Genomic DNA, 21928 nt, shown 5'->3' on the forward strand with positions numbered 1-21928 from the left:
ACCGCCTTGTGTTGAATATAAATACTGCCATCTACGTTATGTCTCAACACTCTGTCCGATGCCTCATGGGCCAGTCCTCTATTATATAATGATGTTATAATTATCATGCACAGATCAATGTGCGTATGTAAAATCCAAATCAATTGATCACAAAAAGCAGTATAAATAAAACTGTGTAGCAAATCAACTGTTGCAGAGTTTAATTCGTTCTTTTCATAGAATAATAAATGTAAGGGATTTCCGGCAAGACGAATCGTGACCGAAAATGCGCGATCACGCACGCGCACACGCACGGCGAAGATTGGCACCAGAAGGCCTATTTAAGGAGTGTCTCTGCTCATGTTCAGTGCTGACTGGTTTTCAGCTCCCCCGTGTCCTGCTTGTTCCTGTATGATTCCTTTGTTGCTGACCCGGCTTGTTCCTCACCTGACTCTGATTGCTCGCCTGTTACTGGTTCCTGACTTCGGCTCTGCTCCTGACCTTGGCTTTTCCTTCTGATTCTGTACCGTGCTGCCCCACTGTTGATGACCCTGGCTATTCCATGACATTGCTCCTGTCTCTTGTCCTCACTACCTGCCTTGCTCTGGTGCACGCCTGGCAATCTGCAAAACCTGCTCTGCCTACTACTACTGTGCCAAGATCAGAGGATCATCAGCCTTCCAAGGTTTTCATCAGCAAGAGCTGCAAACAACAACTACTGGCACTCTTGTTCCCCTGGGTCCTAGACTCCCTCTGTTCCTTTTCCAGCTGGGTCAGGACTAGAGACACAATTGAGGCCGACCTCGTCATTTCAGTCTCCCATCAGGTACGTGACAATAAGTCCTGGCTGCGTCCTGGAGCCCGGAGGCTTTGTAGAGCTTTGGGTGGGAATAAGCCTCCATTCTTAGGTCTACATCTGGGGTAGGTATTGAAGAGCACCCAGTACACAAAGTTCATATCACTCAGAGATCTTTTTTAAATGTTTATTGGTTAGGAGTATCAAGTAAAGCCAATGTGTTTTCAGGGAAAGGCCTCCCCCTTCCTCAGAGCTGTTCTGAGTCCTGGAGCGTGGAGGTTTTGTAGATCTTTGGGTGGGCATAAGCCTCCTTTCGTAGGTTAATGTCTGGGGTAGGTTTTGAGGAACCCTATCCCCCCTTTTTATTTATCTTCTCTAATCCTCTCTCTGTAACCCTTTCCCCATCCCCTTTTCTTCCTTTTATATCCTAGCCACCCCACATTGGGAATGTGTTTGGGTTTCTGTGTTTTCCAATGTAGCACCCTCCTAGTGTAGAATGCTAGGATAATTTAGTTTTTTGACCCCTTCTGTAGTCAAGGGTGGAGTGAATGATTGTTCTGGTCTGTTCAGGGAGTGTCAGGTGTTCTATTAGATTTAGGTCAGGCAAGCGTGGGGGCCATTCAATGGTATCAATTCCTTCATCCTCCAGGAACTGCCGGCATACTCTCACCACATGAAGCCGGGCATTGTCGTGCACTAGGAGGAACCCAGGACCCACTGCACCAGGGGGAAACAAGGACCCACTGCACCAGGACGAACCCAGGACCCACTTCACCAGCGTATGGTTTGACAATGGGTCCAAGGATTACATCCCGATACCTAATGGCAGTCAGGGTGCTATTGTCTAGCATTTAGAGGTCTGTGTGTCCCTCCATGGATATACCTCCTCAGACCATCACTGACCCACCACGAAAATGGTCATGCTGAATGATGTTACAGGTAGCAGAATGTTCTCCACAGATTCTCCAGATCCTTTCACGTCTGTCACATGTGCTCAGGGTGAACCTGCTCTGATCTGTGAAAAGCACAGGGTGCCAGTGGCGAACCTGCCAATTCTGGTGTTCAATGGCAAATGCCAATCAAGCTCTATGGTGCCGGGCAGTGAGCACAGGGCCCACTAGAGGACGTTGGGCCCTCAGGCCACCCTCATAAATTTGTTTCTGATTGTTTGGTCAGAGAAATTCACACCATTGGCCTGCTGGAGGTCATTTTGTAGGGCTCTGGCTGTGCTCATCCTGTTCCTCCTTGCACAAAGGAGCAGATACCGGTCCTGCTGATGGGTTAAGGACCTTCTACGGCCCTGTCCAGCTCTCCTAGAGTAACTGCCTGTCTCCTGGAATCTCCTCCATGCTCTTGAAACTGTTCTGGGAGACACAGCAAACCTTCTGGCAATGGCACGTATTGATGTGCCACCCTGGAGGAGTTGAACTGACTGTGCAACCTCTGTAGGGTCCAGGTATGGCCTCATGCTACCAGTAGTGACACTGACCCTAGCCAAATGCAAAACTAGTGAAAAACAGTCAAGAAAGATGAGTAGGGAAAAAATGTCAGTGGCCTCCACTTGTAAAACCATTCTTGTTTTGGGGGTCTTCTCATTGTTGCCCATCTAGTGCACTTGTTAATTTCATTAAGACCAAAGTAGCTGAAACTGATGAACAACCCCCTCTGCTACTTACCTGAGCAGATCAATACCCCGGGAGTTTCATGGATTTGATGCTAGACTTGGATTACAAAGTCTTCCTTTCATATTTTGGAGCAGTGTAGTTCAAAGCCCTAGGAAGATTTTTCTTTTCTTGGCAAGGAGGTTTCCACAGCCTCTGCCCCTTAGAAAGCCTGTAGACTGATTTGCTGCTGTTTGAGATCTCAGCTGTGGCAGCGCTGGGGACATGAAGTGGTCTTCAGAGGAGATGGCTGTAGAACTTCACCAGGAGGTGCGACAAACGCGGTGCCCGACCCCTGCCCTTTTCACCAACTCTTGACAAAGAACCGGCCAATCTCACACCGTGCTGTCACGTAACAATGCCACTCTCAGCTGCACCATACATAAGGATTTTCCAGCTCATGGGACAACTATCTAGGTGCCAGCAGCCATTAAGCAGTTAACTCTTTAAGCCACCACCACCTCTTGACTGAGAAGGAGGAGACTCAGCATCGTAGCAAGAACTAATATGAAAAATAAACGTCTGCACGCACATTGTCACCGCAGACAGGTATATTCAAAGATTTGTCATATACAACAGCACTCTTCGAGAGACAGGGATTCTTTTAGTTTGCATTAGCACAGTTAGAGACAATTTCCACACTTTCCAAAATAGGGTTTAATCATGAAAAGGTCAAAATGGTGCCAATAAAATATTTACGTAAAAAAAGGGTGTTACAAAGAAAAAAACAATAAAGCAACAGAGAATTAAAAAGTAGTTGAACATGAAGAATACTTGCAAGGTCCTTCGTTTTAGCAGAGTTCAGTCAATAAGCAATGTGTTATCAGCTCTCAAAACTTGACAGACTTTCCTTCGTTGACGGTACACGAGAGCTGTCAAAAGGTCCTGACATTTCCTTTTTCTGTGGTGTCAAACGGGTGTTGACAAAAGACCATCTTACCAATCATCCGGTTTAAGGGCTGGTTGCTGGGAGGTCACCACATTTATGACCAAGTCTCAAATCCAGTTTCTTATACAGTGGGGCAAAAAAGTATTTAGTCAGCCACCAATTTTGCAAGTTCTCCCACTTAAAAAGATGAGTGAGGCCTGTAATTGGCATCATAGGTAGACCTCAACTATGAGAGACAAAATGAGAAAAAAAATCCAGACAATCACATTGGCTGATTTGGAAAGAATTTATTTGCAAATTATGGTGGAAAATAAGTATTTGGTCAATATCTCCTAGATTGTAAGCTCGAAAGAGCAGGGCCCTCAATCCCCTCATGTTTTGCATTGTATTGGTATTGTTCTGTCACATGTTCTGTCCCCCTCTGTAATATACAGCGCTGAGCGAACTATTGGCGCTTTATAAATACTGTATAATAATAATATCAAAAGTTCATCTCAATACTTTGTTATATATCCTTTGTTGGCAATGACAGAGGTCAAACGTTTCCTGTAAGTCTTCACAAACTTTGCACACACTATTGCTGGTATGTTGGCCCATTCCTCCATGCAGATCTCCTCTAGACCAGTGATGTTTTGGGGCTGTCTCTGGGCAACATGGACTTTCAACTCCCTCCAAAGGTTTTCTATGGGGTTGAGATCTGGAGACTGGCTAGGCCACTCCAGGATCTTGAAATGCTTCTTACGAAGCCACTCCTTCGTTGCCCGGGTAGTATGTTTGGGATCATTGTCATGTTGGAAGACCCAGCCACGTTTCATCTTCAATGCCCTTGCTGATGGAAGGAGGTTTGCACTCAAAATCTCACGATATATGGCCCCATTCATTCTGTCCTGTACATGGATCAGTCGTCCTGGTCCCTTTGCGGAGAAACAGCCCCAAAGCATGATGTTGCCACCCACATGCTTCACAGTAGGTATGGTGTTCTTTGGATCCAACTCAGCATTTTCTCTCCTCCAAACACGACGAGTTGTGTTTCTACCAAACAGTTCTATTTTGGTTTCATCTGACCATATGACATTCTCCCAATCCTCTTCTGGATCATCCAAATGCTCTCTAGCAAACTTCAGACGGGCCCGGACATGTACTGGCTTAAGCAGGGGGACACGTCTGGCACTGCAGGATCTGAGTCTCTGGCGGCGTAGTATGTTACTGATGGTAGCCTTTGTTACGTTGGTGCCAGCTTTCTGCAGGTCATTCACTAGGTCCCCCCGTGTGGTCCTGGGATTTTTGCTCACCATTCTTGTGATCATTTTGACCCCACGGGGTGAGATCTTGCGTGGAGCCCCAGATCGAGGGAGATTATCAGTGGTCTTGTATGTCTTCCATTTTCTAATTATTGCTCCCACAGTTGATTTGTTCACACCAAGCTGCTTGCCTATTGCTGATTCAGTCTTCCCAGCCTGGTGCAGGTCTACAATTTTGTTTCTGGTGTCCTTCGACAGCTCTATGGTCTTCACCATAGTGGAGTTTGGAGTGTGACTGCTTGAGGTTGTGGACAGGCATCTTTTAAACTGATAACAAGTTCAAACAGGTGCCATTGATATAGGTAATGAGTGCAGGACAGAGGAGCCTCTTGAAAAAGAAGGTACAGGTCTGTGAGAGCCAGAAATCTTGCTTGTTTGTAGGTGACCAAATACTTATTTTCCACCATAATTTGCAAATAAATTACAGGCCTCTCTCATCTTTTTAAGTGGGAGAACTTGCACAATTGGTGCCTGACTAAATACTTTTTTGCCCCACTGTATGCCAGGGCAGGTGTTCATTGGGTAGAGGGTCTTTCACATGCGTAGAATATGTAATGGTGTAAATGCTGATTAAAAGGTACCTGTGTGACTGCCTGTTGATTGTGTGCATGCATATGACTTGCTTTTAGTTATTGCACCCAGCATTTGCTGTTACAGGAATCTATGACTCAATATCTGGTAACTTTCCAGTCATTGAAGTGGCTACATCAGACCCTTTTATGGGCCTTGTGATGTATATTGGGGGCTAGATTTTGCTAGTCCTACTACCAGGCTGATAAGGGGTGTCTGACAGCAACTAAGATTTGGATGAGCTCAAAGGAGGTGGGAGGGGAAGAGAGAAAAATGACACATTGACCATTTCTCCTGACAATATGGCATGGAAGACTTGCGACCTAAACAAGATGGATGCCACCTACATCTTTCATGGGTCTAATGCGCACAACCATTACAGAAGGGATCTGGTCTGGAGCAGGATTGTCTCGGGAGGAAGCTGGAAGATGTGCATCTGTCTTGAGGACTTGTGAGTACTGACCCTGAAATGTGATCCCTGGTTATTGTGTGCTTTTGAGATGGTAGCTTGGACTGAGACTCTCAGAGTACTGACCATTCCACTGTCCTCAGCAGAATTCTGGAGAGTGAGTCTAGAGAAAAGTGTCTTCCAGTTTGTTGTGCAAGCAATTTGGAGTATCCCATGGCCTCACCCATCTCCTGTTTCAAAGTTTGCCAAACAATAAATATCAAAAAGACATTCCCTAGACCAGGGGTAGGCAACCTTAAAGAGGTGGAGGTCTACCTGAACATCATGGGAGAAGTCAAAGATCTCCGGGCACAGCATTGCCTCCTCATACCGGATTTAAACCTCTAATTGCCGTACTACCGTGACACAATTGCGGGCGTTGCACAACAATCATGGGTTTAAATCAGGGGCTGAGGGGCAACATATCGCCTCCTCATCAGCTGTCAAATGCACAGAAGAACGGCAGTGCCTACTGCGCCTGTGAATGAGCCCTTAGTTGTCATCGGCAGTGGCACCCTAAGGGCTTGTTCACATGTAAAGTTTGAGGGGAGGTGTGTGTGTGTGTGTAAAACCCTGCGGTTGAACCACAGTTTTACCATCCCCAAATCCCTACCCCCTTTAGCTGCTGAGGCACATGCTGCAGCAGGCATTACGCCTCCTGTTGCTTTTGGCGGGTGCTACAGCCTGTCAACCGAGACCCATTCAATTAAATGGGCCACTCTTTAAGCGCCCAGCAGCTGCATGCTTCTGTGGGGTCCAAGGGCCTAAAGCAGGTGGTGAGAAAGCATCACAACGCTGCCTATTTAACCCCTTGTTTGCTGTGCTGCACAAGTTTGCAGGGCTCTTGAAGAGCAGCCTCATTCACTTGAATGGGTCATGCTTGGCAGGTTCTGCACCCGCCCACCATGACAGGGCATAGGAGCCGACGCTAGAGAGGAGACACCGACTTATGCGGCTCTTGCTGCTTACTCCAGCTCTAACTTTACAAGTAGTCCTTCTGCATTCCACTCGGTTTGATGCTCTGGGATGGCGGGTCAACGAGCCCCGACCAAGATCTACCAGTGACCTGGCCAAGATCTACTGGTTGCTGACCCCAGCCCTAGACCGAGTTATTGGAGCCAACATGTATGGACTGGTTCTTGTGGGGACGGGCAGCCTCTCCACTATTTGGGAAAAAACAGCTATTGCCAGTGGCCCAAACAGCTATTTCTGCAGAATAACAACAGGTAGGAATCTGCAGCAAAGATTGTTAACCCCTCGCCCTCCAGAGGATTCCGCCTCCACTTCCTGACCAGGCCATTTTTTGCATTACGGCGCTGCGTTACTTTAACGGACAATTGCACGGTCATGCAACGCTGCACCCAAATGAATTTTACGTCTTTTTTTTCCCACAAATGGAGCTCGATATAGCGGATATAGTGAATGCAGTGTCCGGGGAGAGCGGATATAGTGAATGCGCGGTCCGGGGAGAGCGGATACACTGAATGCGGGGTCCAGGGAGAGCGGATACACTGAATGCGGGGTCCGGGGAGAGCGGATACACTGAATGCGGGGTCCGGGGAGAGTGGATACAGTGAATGCGGGGTCCGGGGAGACAGGATATAGTGAACGCGGGGTCCGGGGAGAGCGGATATAGTGAACGCGGGGTCCGGGGAGAGCGGATACAGTGAACGCGGGGTCCGGGGAGAGCGGATACAGTGAACGCGGGGTCCGGGGAGAGCGGATACAGTGAACGCGGGGTCCGGGGAGAGCGGATACAGTGAACGTGGGGTCCGGGGAGAGCGGATATAGTGAACGCGGGGTCCGGGGAGAGCGGATATAGTGAACGCGGGGTCCGGGGAGAGCGGATATAGTGAACGCGGGGTCCGTAGAGAGCAGATATAGTGAATGCGGGGTCCGGGGAGAGCGGATATAGTGAACGCGGGGTCCGTAGAGAGCAGATATAGTGAACGCGGGGTCCGGGGAGAGCGGATACAGTGAACGCGGGGTCCGGGGAGAGCGGATATAGTGAACGCGGGGTCCGGGGAGAGCAGATATAATGAACGCGGGGTCCGGGGAGAGCGGATATAGTGAACGCGGGGTCCGTAGAGAGCAGATATAGTGAATGCGGGGTCCGGGGAGAGCAGGTATAGTGAATGCGGGGTCCATGGACACCATGGAAATAAATGGTCACACTTCGTCCTGTGGTGGGGATTGTACACCACTTGGGGCTATCTACTCCCTTCCATGGCAAATATGAGGCTTGTGGGGTTGAAGTTGTTCCTGGGGATTCTTAGATCTTTAGGTTCCCGAGTCTGCATAGCCATTGAGGGCCTACCACTCCACTCCACTGTGCCAGGCACGTTCCAGCACCGGGGGTCCCCAAACAATAGAACTCAAGAGAAGACTGGGACCATCAAACTCAACCTAGGAGTGAAAGGTCACTTTTGTCAGGACGTCCCCCTTATTATCACAAAGAGCTCCACCTGTTAAAAACCATTGTGCGTTTCTCAAAAAGCATCAGCAGGTGCCTTCCTTAGGCTTCTTTCTCTTGTCGAACATTTCCCGCACTCTGAACACAGTGAGGATGCTCCACAGCGTGTCTTCTTTTGTGTGCAGCAAGGTTTCCTTTCCGAGTGAAACATTTCCCGCACTCAGTACAAGAATAGGGACGCTCACCCGTGTGACTCCTGTGGTGTTCGATAAGTTTTCCCTTCTCAGTGAAACGTTTCCCGCACTCTGTACACGAATAGGGACGCTCTCCCGTGTGAATTCTCTGGTGTACAACAAGGGGGGTTTTCTGAGCAAAACATTTCCCGCACTCTGAACAGGAAAAAGGGCGCTCGCCCGTGTGCGTTCTCTGGTGCAGAATAAGTTTTTCTTTTTCAATAAAGGACTTCCCACACTCTGAACAAGGGAAAAAATGCGCGCCCGTGTGAATTCGCTGGTGTAAGATAAGTTTTCCTTTATGAATAAAGCTTTTCTCACACTCTGAACAAGGGAAAGGACGCTCACCCGTGTGAACACTCATGTGTTTATTAAGTGCTCCTTTCCGAGTGAAACCTTTCCCACACTTCGAGCAGGAATGGGGACGCTCACCAGTGTGAACTTTCTGGTGTTTTTGAAAGTATCCTTTTGAAGAAAAACATTTTCCACACTCTGAACAGAGAAAGGGGCGCTCTCCTGTGTGCATTCTCTGGTGTTCCGTAAAATCCCTTTTCTTAGTGAAATATTTCCCGCACTCTGAACAATGGAAAACACGCTCTCCTGTGTGAAATCGCTGGTGTTCTGTGAGTGCTGCTTTCCGAGTGAAACATTTCACACACTCTGAACATGGATAAAGACGCTCGCCAGTGTGAATTCTCTGGTGTTTAAAAAAATTTTTGTTTTCAGTGAAATGTTTCCCACAGACTGAACATGAGAATAGATTGTCCCCTTGGTGAGCTCCTTCATGGGGTGCGGAAGATTCCTTGGGATCAGATGGATCTGTTGGTCTATCTGCAGTGTGAAATCCTAAATGGACATTTGCACTCCTAGTATGTGATTGGTCAGAAGATTCCCCCTGATCAGAGGGATCCATTGATGTCTCCGGACAGGAAGGTCTGTGATGGATATTGGGTGTATTTGGATTCACTCCTGGAGAATCCTGCGTGATGGAATTATCTTCTGACTTCCAATCAGCAGATAATAGAAGACGTCTCTCCGAGGAATTACTGACATCAGCACCATCTGATGGAGAGAAATGGAAGAAATGTAAATAGGACAGTCATAGGAGTCATGTCATAGCAGTCAACAGTTTCCACTAATGATGGCTATTCGGAGTAATGGAAATGGACCTTCCATATGGTGTCCAGTATCTCCTCCTCATTTGTTGGGAACATGACGTTATATTGAGGAATGGAGATGGACCTTTCATATGGTGTCCAGTATCTCCTCCTCATTTGTTGGGAACATGACGTTATATTGAGGAACGGAGATGGACCTTTCATATGGTGTCCAGTATCTTCTCCTCATTTGTTGGGAACATGACGTTATATTGAGGAACGGAGATGGACCTTTCATATGGTGTCCAGTATCTCCTCCTCATTTGTTGGGAACATGACGTTCTATTGAGGAATGGGGATGGACCTTTCATATGGTGTCCAGTATCTCCTCCTCATTTGTTGGGAACATGACGTTATATTGAGGAACGGAGATGGACCTTTCATATGGTGTCCAGTATCTCCTCCTCATTTGTTGGGAACATGACGTTATATTGAGGAATGGAGATGGACCTTTCATATGGTGTCCAGTATCTCCTCCTCATTTGTTGGGAACATGACATTACAGTGAGGAATGGAGATGGACCTTTCATATGGTGTACAACGTTTCCACCTCATTTCTTGGAAACATTGAGTAATGTGGCAAAACAAAGATAAAATATATCTAAGGAAGACTGGAGATTGGTCTACCATATGGTTTTCAACATCTTCACCCTGTTTGCTATGAGCATTAGGTTGAAATGTAAGGACATCTTTGGTCATGTCAACAAAAATAGGTTTTTGTACCCAGTATATAAACTCCCATTCTCCTGTAGTTCATTGGGTGTCACAGCATTGGAATTCTGGATTTATCTCTTGCCTCTAAAAAGCCAGAAACTGGAAAAAGTCAAAGGTAGAGCTTGATGTAGCTGCACTTTCTCCTGTACACACTGTGCAAGCCCGAACAAATGACCAGAAAGAAAAACAGAATTCTGAAAGGATTAAGGCCAACAGGCAGAAAATACTAAATATTATGGGCTTGGTTTGTGACCCCCAGTGATGGTGATGTGCCAGGAACCTGACTGGTCAGCAAGTGGTTAATATGAATTGAACCAAACATTTTTCCGCCCCCCACCCCTCCCCTATGCAATTTCACTGTCCACCTGCTCTGAGACATACAATTAATAGCTGCTAGACTTAAAATCAGTTTACTGTGGCAGATCAGGCAGCGATTGGCTGCTGGAGGTTACAGCACATCATTCCTGCTTGAGGATTGGTTGCTAGAGGTTACTGCACAACACTATTGCTCACTGACTGGTTCGTAGAAGTTACTGAACATCATTACCGCTCACTAACTGGTTGCTAGAGGGTACTGCACATCACTCTGGCTCACTTACTAGTTGTTAGAGGTTACTGCACATCCCTACAGGTCACCGATTGGTTGCTAGAGGTTGCTGCACATCATTACTGATCACTGGTTGCAAGAGGTTGCTGCACATCATTACATCTCACTGATTGGTTGCTGCACATCATTACATCTCACTGACTGGTTGCTAAAGGTTGCTTCACATCATTACTGATCAGTAGCTAGAGGTTGCTGCACATCATTACATCTCGCTGATTGGTTGCTAGAGGTTGCTGCACATCATTACATCTCACTGATTGGTTGCTAGAGGTTGCTGCACATCATTACATCTCACTGGTTGCTAGAGGTTGCTGCACATCATTACATCTCACTGGTTGCCAGAGGTTGCTGCACATCATTACATCTCACTGATTGGTTGCTGCACATCATTACATCTCACTGACTGGTTGCTAAAGGTTGCTTCACATCATTACTGATCACTGATCAGTAGCTAGAGGTTACTGCACATCATTACATCTCAGTGATTGGTTGCTAGAGGTTGCTGCACATCATTACATCTCGCTGATTGGTTGCTGCACATCATTACATCTCACTGACTGGTTGCTAAAGGTTGCTTCACATCATTACTGATCACTGATCAGTAGCTAGAGGTTACTGCACATCATTACATCTCAGTGATTGGTTGCTAGAGGTTGCTGCACATCATTACATCTCGCTGATTGGTTGCTAGAGGTTGCTGCACATCATTACATCTCACTGATTGGTTGCTAGAGGTTGCTGCACATCATTACATCTCACTGGTTGCTAGAGGTTGCTGCACATCATTACATCTCACTGGTTGCCAGAGGTTGCTGCACATCATTACATCTCACTGATTGGTTGCTGCACATCATTACATCTCACTGACTGGTTGCTAGAGGTTGCTTCACATCATTACCGATCACTGATTGGTTGCTAGAGGTTACTGCACATCATTACTGATCACTTATTGGTTACTAGAGGTTACTGCATATATTGAGCAGAGGATAACAGGAGGTAAAGTGAGGGCAGCATGCCAGCATTGGACACAGAGCTCAGCACTCAAAGGAGTTAAACTCACAAATTGTCTCTTTTTCTAACAGTTATCTGCACTTTCTCTCCTTGGCTCATGGTGTCTGTGGCAGGCGGCAGCATTGACACCTATCATGCCATTGGGTGTCCTCCAGCTCCTCCCTCTTCAAGGTCAGCTGACCTATAGCTACCACCTCCACGGCCCCAACGGTTGAACTGAATGGGCCGACCAGCCATGGAGAGGCCGGGTGGGTGGTTGCTTTGCTTTAAGCACTGAGGACATGCAGCCCGGCGGCCTTGATGTCTGAACTGAATGGACTGGCCAGCAGCTGCTTTGAGCCCAAAGATATGTGGCCCAGCGGTCCCGGCCCACCATGAAATTTCCTGGTGTGCCCTAAGGCCAGTCCGGGCCCGCTCTCTAGTATTAGTAAATAACCTCCATAATGTCTGTTACTTACTTGTGTTGATAGGTGGAAAACTTTGACCCTGTTCACTTTTCTTCTCCATCCCAACCTCCTCCTTGGACGTCTGATCACCCCTCACACACATCTGCGCTTCTTGCTCCTTAACCTCACCTTCTATATTGATCAGCTCTTCACTCTAAACTCCAAAATGATACATTAAGATATCATACATCATTAAGTGCATTTTTGTTTTTGTGTATGTACGTAAATGTGAAAAAAGCGCATCAGTCAGGGGAGGCACAAGACCAAGAGGTGTAAATGACCTGCAGCAGAGCAAAATCAGATCTTCCACCCAGTTCCTCTGAGATAAAGTAGCCAAGCCTTCACACCTTGGGGAGCATGGCATTACACCAGCTTGGACCCATGGGAGAAAAGGACAGCACCATGTCATTTAGAATACACCCAATGTTGAAGGAACAGAAGGTAGAGGAATACCCATGGTGTCAAGTAAATATATCAAAGACCCAGAAGAAAGATATCTATGTTGATAAATAAAACACATTGACACTTGGAGGTTCTTCCAACCTTGTAATTTGGAAGCTTTCTAAGGGGGACTGGAAACCTGAGACTAGAGAAAAAGACATTGCTTTAGATTTAAAATTAAATGATAAAACAATAAACTACAAAGAATATTCTCTCACAAAGTTGTGAATCACTTCTGTGTTCCATACCTGATGATGGTGGGGGATGGTGTGACCTTCATGTGTGGAGTCCTGGGAATACAGAGGCCGGGGAAATCTCTCTGGTGGGTTCCCATTACTGGATCCATCTACCTGATGATTGTGAGGGATGGTATGACCCTCCTGTGTGGAATCCCGGGAATACAGAGGACAGGGACATCTCTCTGGTGGGTTCCCATTACTGGATCCATCTACCTGATGATGGTGAGGGATGGTATGACCCTCTTGTGTGGAATCCCGGGAATACAGAGGATGGGGACATCTCTCTGGTGGCTTCCCATGACTGGATCCATCTACCTGATGGTGAGGGATGGTGTGACCTTCCTGTGTGGAACCCTGGGAATACAGAGGACGGGGACATCTCTCTGGTGGGTTCCTATTACTGGATCCATCTACCTGATGATGGTGAGGGATGGTGTGATCTTCCTGTGTGGAATCCCAGGAATACAGAGGACGGGGACATCTCTCTGGTGGGTTCCCATGACTGGATCCATCTGTAGGAAACACACACACTGACTGAATCCATTGTTTCTATGTGTTTATCAGATGATGGGGGATCTAGGTGGACCCTCCGTACTGCTCTCTCCTTTACAATAAAGTCTCCTCTTACCCGGTGATGTGAGGGGCGGCTGATTCTCCATCATGACGTCCTTGTAGAGGTCCTTGTGTCCTTCTAAATACTCCCACTCCTCCATGGAGAAATAGACAGTGACATCCTGACACCTTATAGGAACCTGACACACACAATGATACAGTCACCATCCAGACACATCCCTTGTCTGTTACTGGAGAATGTCCCAGAATTCCTGGCACCGCTCACCTCTCCTGTCAGCAGATCAATGATCTTCTGGGTGACTTCTAGAATCTTCTTGTCATTGTTTCTCTTGAGTTTCAGGGAATGAGGTGGAGGAACTGTGATGGTTAAATGGTCAGCAGACTTCACTGGAGGAAAATCCTGTTTTGAAAAAAAAACAATGTCATGTGACCTCCCAGAATCCTCCTCACCTCTCCGGTCAGGTCTGTGTTTTATTAATAGAAATGAGAGTTATGTCCTGTGACCTCCCAGAATCCTCCTCACCTCTCCGGTCAGCAGGTAGATGATCTCCAGGATGAGGTCCAATATCCTCTCAGTCATGTGACTCGGGTCCTCCTCCATCCTCACTGATGTGATCATGTGATCCATAGAAGACTCTGATCTCTATAGACAGATCATATAACAGCCTTGTTGGTCATTATAACACATTCCCATTCTCTGTAGATGAAACTGCCCGTGAATGTATTTTAAAAGACAGTGATTCAATCGCCACCAGTGAATGTTTGGTGAAAGTCACATTCAGTGCTTTATAAGTAGGCCAATATATGCGAGGTCATATAATAGGTTTAAAATATATATTTAACATTATTATTAATACGAAATTCTATTTGTGGTGACAATATATATATATATATACACACACTATAATGCCAAAAATAATCCCCTCCAAATCATGTGATTCAGGTGTTCCAATCCCCTCCATGGACACAGGTGTATACAATCAAGCCTCTAGGCATGCAGACTGCTTCTACAAATATTGGTGAAAGAATGGGTCGCTCTCAGGACCTCAGTGACTCCAAGCGTGGTCCCATGATAGGTGGTCACTTGTGCAATAAATCTATCCGTGACATTTCCTGGCTACTAAATATTCCACGCTCAACTGTTAGTGGGATTATAACAAAGTGGAAGCAACTGGGAACAACAGCAACTCAGCCACCAAGTGGTAGGCCACATCACATGACAGAGCGGGGTCAGTGCATGCTGGTAGGCCACGTCACAGAAGTCGCCAACTGTCTGCAGAGTCAATAGCTAAAGACCTCCAAACTTGGTGTGGCCTTCAGATGAGCACAACAACAGTGCGTAGAGAGCTTCATGGAATGGGTTTCCATGGCCGAGCAGCTGCATCCAAGCCTTCCATCACTAAGTGCAATGCAAAGCGTCGGACTCCGTGGTGTAAAGCACACCGCCACTGGACTCTAGAGCAGTGGAGACGTGTTCTCTGGAGGAACCAATCACGTTTCTCTGTCTGGCAATCCGATGGATGTGTCTGGGTTTGGCGGTGGCCAGGAGAACGGTACTTGCCTGACTGCATTGTACCAAGTGTAAAGTTTGGTGCAGGAGGGATTATGGTGTGGGGGTGTTTTTCAGGGGTTGGGCTTGGCCCCCTAGTTCCATTGAAGGAAACTCTTATGGCGATATTTTGGACAATTTCATGCTCCCAACTTTGTGGGAGATGTTTGGGGATGACCCCTTCCTGTTCCAACATGACTGCGCACCAGTGCACAAAGCAAGGTCCATAAAGACATGGAGGAGCCAGTTTGGGGTAGAGGAACTTGACTGGCCTGACTTCAACCCCATAGAACACCTTTGGGATGAATTAGAGCGGAGACTTCGAGCCAAGCCTCCTCCCCCGACATCAGTGCCTGACCTGACAAATGTGCTTCTGGAAGAATGGTCCAACCTTCCCATAGACACCCTCCTAAACCTTGTGGACGGCCTTCCCAGAAGAGTTCAAGCTGTTATAGCTGCAAAGGGCGGGGCCAACTCAATATTGAACCCTATGGACTAAGACTGGGGGGCCATTAAAGGTCATGTGCGTGGAAAGGCTGGAGACCAATACTTTTGGAAATATAGTGTACAGTAACACAGTATGTGTGTGTATCAGTATCTGTTGGAGATAAAAGACATCACAGTGATTATGGAAGAAGAGGGCAGACATGACAATGGAGGAAGAGGACGGACATGATGATGGAGGAAGAGGACGGACATGATGGGGGGGGTTACTGAATGTAAATATAAAATAAGATCTTATCACCTCCTCTGCTGCCAGTTCCAGCAATGTCTCCTCTCTACTTCCTCCCACTGTACTTCTCACCCAGAACGTCCCATTTATACCTGACATCACTTCCTGTCTGTATTACATCACTTCCTCCCTGTGCTATCTTGGGTCAGCTCCATCACAACCTTTCTTTTTGTTCCACTCAGCATTATTAAACCCCCCTCCCCCGTAATGACATTAAAGGTAGAGTCCCATCTCTTTTCAGCATGCAAATATTAAAAGATAACATGACTTTGAGGCCAATTCTGACACTTTTTCTTTACAGTTATAAATCAGTGCTTTTTTGATAGAACATTTCATAGAACCCCCAAACATTCTACTTTTTTTTTTTTTTTTTTTAGCAGAGGCCCTAGAGAATAAAATGGTGGGTATTGCAATTTTTTATGTAACACGGTGTTTGCACAGCGGTTTTTCCAAACGCAAGATTTTGGAAAAAAATACACTGTTTTTCTTTTTTGATGCGAGAATACCGTTAGCAAATAGCCGCAACATTTGTCCAGTAGAAGAATACAAAAAGTGAAAGCATACAGTTTGTCAGTATAGTTTGAGGACCAGGCAGTGGTGTATTTTGGTTTTGTGCTGCCCTAGGCAAGACTAAAATTGGGCACCCCCCCCCCCGCATCTAAATGTGTCCCACCCCTTTATCTGCAAACTCCACCCTTTCCTCTTTAGGCTCCACCTCTTCCTATAAGAGCTCCGCCCACTGACAACGATGGGGCGCTATTCCTCCCACTGACACCAATGATGGGGTATGATTCCTCCCACTGACACTAATGATGGGGCACTATTTCTTCCACTGACACCAATGATGGGGCATTATTCCTCCCACTGACACCAGTGATGTGGCACTATTCCTCCCACTGACACCAATGATGGTGTCCCATCATTAATGTCAGTGTGTGAGGAATAGTGCCACATCACTGGTGTTAGTGGGAGGAATAGTGCCCCGTCATTGGTATCAGTGGGAGGAATCGTGCCCCATCATTGGTGTCAGTGGGAGGAATCGTGCCCCATCATTGGTGTCAGTGGGAGGAATCGTGCCCCATCATTGGCGTCAGTGGGAGGAATAGTGCCCCATCATTGGTGTCAGTGAGAGTAATCGTGCCCCATCATTGGTGTCAGTGGGAGGAATCGTGCCCCATCATTGGTGTCAGTGGGAGTGTGATGGATTTGGTAAAATGCCTATTTCGTTTCCTATTGAATATATATATATATACGCTATTTCTATAAGTTTTATAAATATTTACTTTTATACTTTAATACATATGTTGTGTGAATATTTTCTGCCTGCTGGGCTTTGTGGTACTTTAAGAAATCCTTGCTTAAGAAATATTTGCTCACAGGAACAGACCCCCTCCCATCGTGTGATTTGGAAGACAAAAGAATGTTTTTCTCTTTTTAAGATAAGACTGAAGAAGATCACACCTATACCATGACGGAGATTGTTTTCGTGTAAAGTGACCAATCAAAGACTAATATAATGCTTATGCTGTTATCACGTGATGTTCGCATCATTTTTCATATATAAGCTCACGGTTTCATTTCAATAAATTAGAGAGAAGTTTTCACAGACCAAACGTTGCAGTGTGAGTTTCTTAATGTGCGCACATTCCAAAAGCTGGCCAGCATCATAAATTAGGACAGGAACAGATAAGCACTGAACAATTAAGTCCAAGACTAAATCAATTTGGTGCCAAGAAACCCGGGAACTGAGTAATGAACCTGCAGCCAGCCGCCATGAAAAGGCGTTCGGTGTCAGTCAAACTGGACAGGCCGGAGAGCTTGATCACCTCTCGGAGCATGGTAAGATATATTTTGCTATCTTACCATTGCTTATCCTGTCTTTGTTGTTGATTCATACCTGTGCCTAGTATGGCTGCTAAAGATCAATAAAGGCAGGTAACCTTGTATGCCCGGAGTTTATTTACATATACCTGCATGTGCTTATCTGTTACCTGGGTCTCTGTTGTGTGTTTTTATGTATCAGTCTTGAGGTGGAAGAGGAGTGGACCTACTGAGGGTTTTGACACATAATTTCTCTGGGTGTGTGGTAACCTTGTGTGTTGACCACAACAGAGGAGGTGTCGGATATGCGTCACGGTAGTGTGACAGCGGGTGCCGTAACTGTTTGTGTGGGTTACGATGAGTTACTCAGTGATCTGTACTCAGAGCCCACCAAGATAGACTGGCATGTTATGTCCTAAATGTGTGTCTGTAAGCTAATGTTTGCCATTCATAACAGAAGGTTGGGGTTTGTTAAGGGTTAAGGAAAGTCTGGACAGCAGCCTGTGAAGTGTCTTAGATTTGTTAGGAAGGACCAGGGACAGGAGGAGATGGGTCAGACGCTGATAAGACCCCTAGAAAGGAATGTTAGCACGTGACCTGGTTGCACAGAGGGAGGGGGAGCAGTATGTTAAAGGGATTAGTTAAGTTAGAAAGTGTGTGGAATCAAAGATAAGGAGGTATGAGAAAAAAAAAAAGAGAAGAAAGATGTCTTAGTTGACAAACATGTGCTGAAGACAGCAAGAAGTTTGGTATAATGTAGCCGAAGTTATCCACAAAGAGTAGTGGACAGAACAGGTATTGCTACAGGGAAAAAAAAAAAAAAAAAACTGTTTATGTGTACCATTAATGTGTTAAAATATTGAAAAGGATTACTGGCATGTCATATTGTGAAGGAAGTGAAGCAGTTAAAAAAGTTATCTAAAGTAGTGAAAGTTTGTAAGCTGAAGGTCAGGACTGGCATAAATCATTGTAGGAACAGAGAGGAATGTTATGTGAAAAAAGGTTTGCTGAACGTGACAGAAGTTTGGTACAGAACTGGAAAAGTGTTGTATAAAGAAGGATAGTTGGAAGAAATTCAGGAAAATGGGAATTGTATAATGTATTTGTATCACAAAATTGTAAATGGAAGTGTGTGCTAAAACCACCGCCCTATGTTGGAATGTGGGGTGGAGGAGGGGAGGGACAGCACTGCCCTTCATCTAACGCCTACTTTATGCCCACCACCCCAGCCCTGCCCAGCCCACTTCCTGAAGGCAGCCATCTTGCTGCTCCTGTTTTGTCCCTTCCTGCCCTGCCCAGTACACTTCCTGATGGCAGCCATCTTGCTGCTCCTGTTTTGTCCCTTCCTGCCCAGCCCAGTACACTTCCTGGAGGCGGCCATATTGGTACACCAAAATTAGACAAATGGAAGGCCAACACCTTGAGTGAGCCGCCTCTACCCAGTGTGTCCGGTCTTACAAGTCAATGGTACATTCTACGTGGCACCGGATGTGCTGAGCAGAATCCCAAGTTGTCTATGGTCCACAGGACCCGAAGATATTGGACGTTTAAAAAGGTACCCCCAATTATGGTGGAACTGAAGCCTGGAGCTCCCCTACCCAGGAAACCACAGTACCCACTGAAACCAGCGCAATCCAAGGCCATTTCGAAGCAGGTCAAGTCCCTTGTGGCAAATGGTGCACTCATACCTTGTACTTCTCCATGTAATACGCTTTTGTTCCCGATAAGAAAAGAAGACACCCAAAGGAGAACCAGAGAAGTACAGGATGATACAGGACCTCCGAGCAGTGAATGAAGCCACTGTCTTAGAGACACCTATCGTTCCACATTCCCACACTTTACTCACAGGGGTATCTCCAACAGCAAAGTATTTCACCGTGGTGGACCTGGCAAATGTATTCTCCAGCGTTCCCTTGTATCCTCCCTGCAGATACTTCTTCATTTTTATCCATGAGGGGCAGCAATACACCTGGGCAGTTATGCCACAAGGGGGTGAAAAATTCCCTGAGCCAGTTTGCCAAGGCCATGACCACCATACTGGACACGTGGCAAAAGGAACATTTGGCAGTGGTCCTTCTTCAATATGTGGATGACTTTTCCTCTGTGCTGATGACCTGCCCACGGCTGAAGAAGCCTCAGAGAGTTTACTATGTTACTTGGCACACCAAGGCTGTAAGGCCTCTAAACCGAAGTTGCAATGGTGCTCTACAACAGTCGTATTCTTGGGCCACTGTCTCTCACATGGAACAAGGCATCTTATGGAGGAAAGAGTTAAGGCCATCCAGAACTTGCCACTCCCTTTAGGCCAGAAGCCACTCCATGCCTTTCTTGGCCTCATATCCTACTGTAGGTCATGGATTCCTGATGCTTCTTGGTTTATGCAACCACTCTACGATGCTCTCAAGTCTGAGCCCTTCCATCTGTCCGAAGAGGCCGACTCCAATTTTTTGGCTCTAAAACGCTTATTTTCTTCAGCCCCAGCCCTAGGTCTACCAGACTACGAGAAACCTTTCAAACTGTTCATGTCTGAACGCCAAGGCCATGGCACAGGAGTATTGGCCCAGTCCCACGGAGACTGCCTACGATCCGTAGGCTACTACTCATGCCGTTTGGACCCAGTGGCTAGAGGAGCACCGTCGTGTCTGCGTGCAGTTTTCGCTGCTCAAGCTCTGCTGGATAAGACCTCTGATATCGTACTGGGACATGAACTTGTTCTTCTGGCGCCGCATGACATTGCTGCCATTTTAAACCAAGTCCAACCTAAACATTTGTCCACAGCGAGGCATCTTAGACTACAATGTTCCCTCTAACTTCCTGATAACGTCACTCTCCTACGTTGCCAAACCCTGAATCCGGCCACTCTCCTCCCAATTGCTGAGGGGGGTAATGAAGGTAATGAAGAAAGTGGAGAGGATAATGGAGCCACTGAGCCTCATAATTGTCTTGAAGTGATGAAAATGGAAATCTTCCATCTCCCCACAGTGAGTGAAACACCTCTGCAGGATCCAGACTTCACTTTCTTTGTTGATGGTTCCAGATATGCAGATGAAGGAGGCACATATTACAAAGGATTTGCGGTCACTACTGCAGACACAGTCCTACAGGCAAGAGCCCTATCGCCAGCAATATCTGCACAGGGAGCTGAACTTCAAGCACTCACAACAGCATGCCAGATGGCGGAAGGAAAAAGGGCCAATATCTACACAGACTCCAGATACGCCTTTGGGATGGCCCATGACTTTGGACCCACATGGAAGGCAAGAGGATTTATGACTGCGGCAGGTACGTCCATAAGACATGGAGCAGCCATTGGACGACTGTTGGAAGCACTCCTTCTACCCATTCAAGTGGCTATTCTGAAGGTAAAAGTTCATGGGAAAATAAACTCCTCAGAAGCCAAAGGCAATAATCTGGCAGATTTGGCGACAAAACGAGTGGCCATGGGACCACCAGAAATTGAAGGAGAGGTGACCGGAGAGTGGGAACCAATGTTCACCTTACAGACCTTACCTGTGGACAGAAGCTACCTCAAGGAACTCCAAGAAGCAGCAAGTCCAGAAGAAAAAGAGAGCTGGAGACGGAGAGGAGCTATTCTCAATGACGGTCTGTTTGAGTGCAACAAGAGGCTTTGTTTACCCAAGAATATGTTTCCAGCTGTAGTCCAGTGGGCACACGAAGCAGCCCATCTGTCAAAGAGCCTCATGAACTCTCTCATCAACAAGTACTATATAGCGCCTGGAATCACCACATTGACGAACAATTTTTTGCAGAACATGTGCCATCTGTGCAAAGTGCAATCCGGGACGCACAGAGAAGACACCACAGAAATATTGGCCAAACCCCTATACCCTTTTCAAAGGATACAAATTGATCATATCCAGATGCCAAAGAGTGGGCGGTTGAGTACACCCTAGTGGTGTTGGACATGTTTTCCAGTTGGCCAGAGGCCTTTGCTGTAACTAACAGGACTGCTAAAACAACTGTGAAGAAACTCCTCACTGAGGTTGTTTGCAGATATGGGCTTCCAGAGGTGATAGAGAGTGACCAGGGCCCCGCTTTCACAGCTTCAGTAACCAAAGAAATATGGGCGGCATTAGGAGTCACTCTGGCGTTCCATACCCCCTATCACCCCCAAAGTAGTGGGAAAATAGAAAGAATGCTAAAAGTAGCCCAAGAGACTGGCATGAGTTGGCCAGACAGTCTGCTTATTGCCCTATTTAGTGTCAGATACACACCAAGAGAGAACACTCCCTATCCCCTTATGAGATTTTGTTTAGCTCAGCCCCCAGATTTGGTTGTTATTTTCCACAACAGTTGCAATTACAATTTGATGTGTTAACTGATTAT

General features: G+C 46.5%; 1 pseudogene across 1 annotated transcript; it reads right to left on the reverse strand.

Annotated features, from left to right (window-relative positions):
- Positions 1–3075: 3075 nt before the first annotated feature.
- On the reverse strand, positions 3076–15880 carry LOC149453374 (uncharacterized; annotated as a pseudogene). The gene is made up of 7 exons (XR_016314701.1): positions 15773–15880; positions 14002–14121; positions 13744–13878; positions 13534–13657; positions 13320–13417; positions 12238–12379; positions 3076–9352 (listed from the first exon to the last, which is right to left on the reverse strand). The product of XR_016314701.1 is annotated as an uncharacterized LOC149453374 (transcript).
- Between the last annotated feature and the right edge of the window lie 6048 nt (positions 15881–21928).

The sequence above is a fragment of the Staurois parvus genome, unplaced genomic scaffold, assembly GCF_062004578.1.
Source record: "Staurois parvus isolate SC_StPar_1 unplaced genomic scaffold, SC_StPar_1.0 ptg000449l, whole genome shotgun sequence".
In the NCBI taxonomy this organism is placed as follows: Eukaryota; Metazoa; Chordata; class Amphibia; order Anura; family Ranidae; genus Staurois; species Staurois parvus.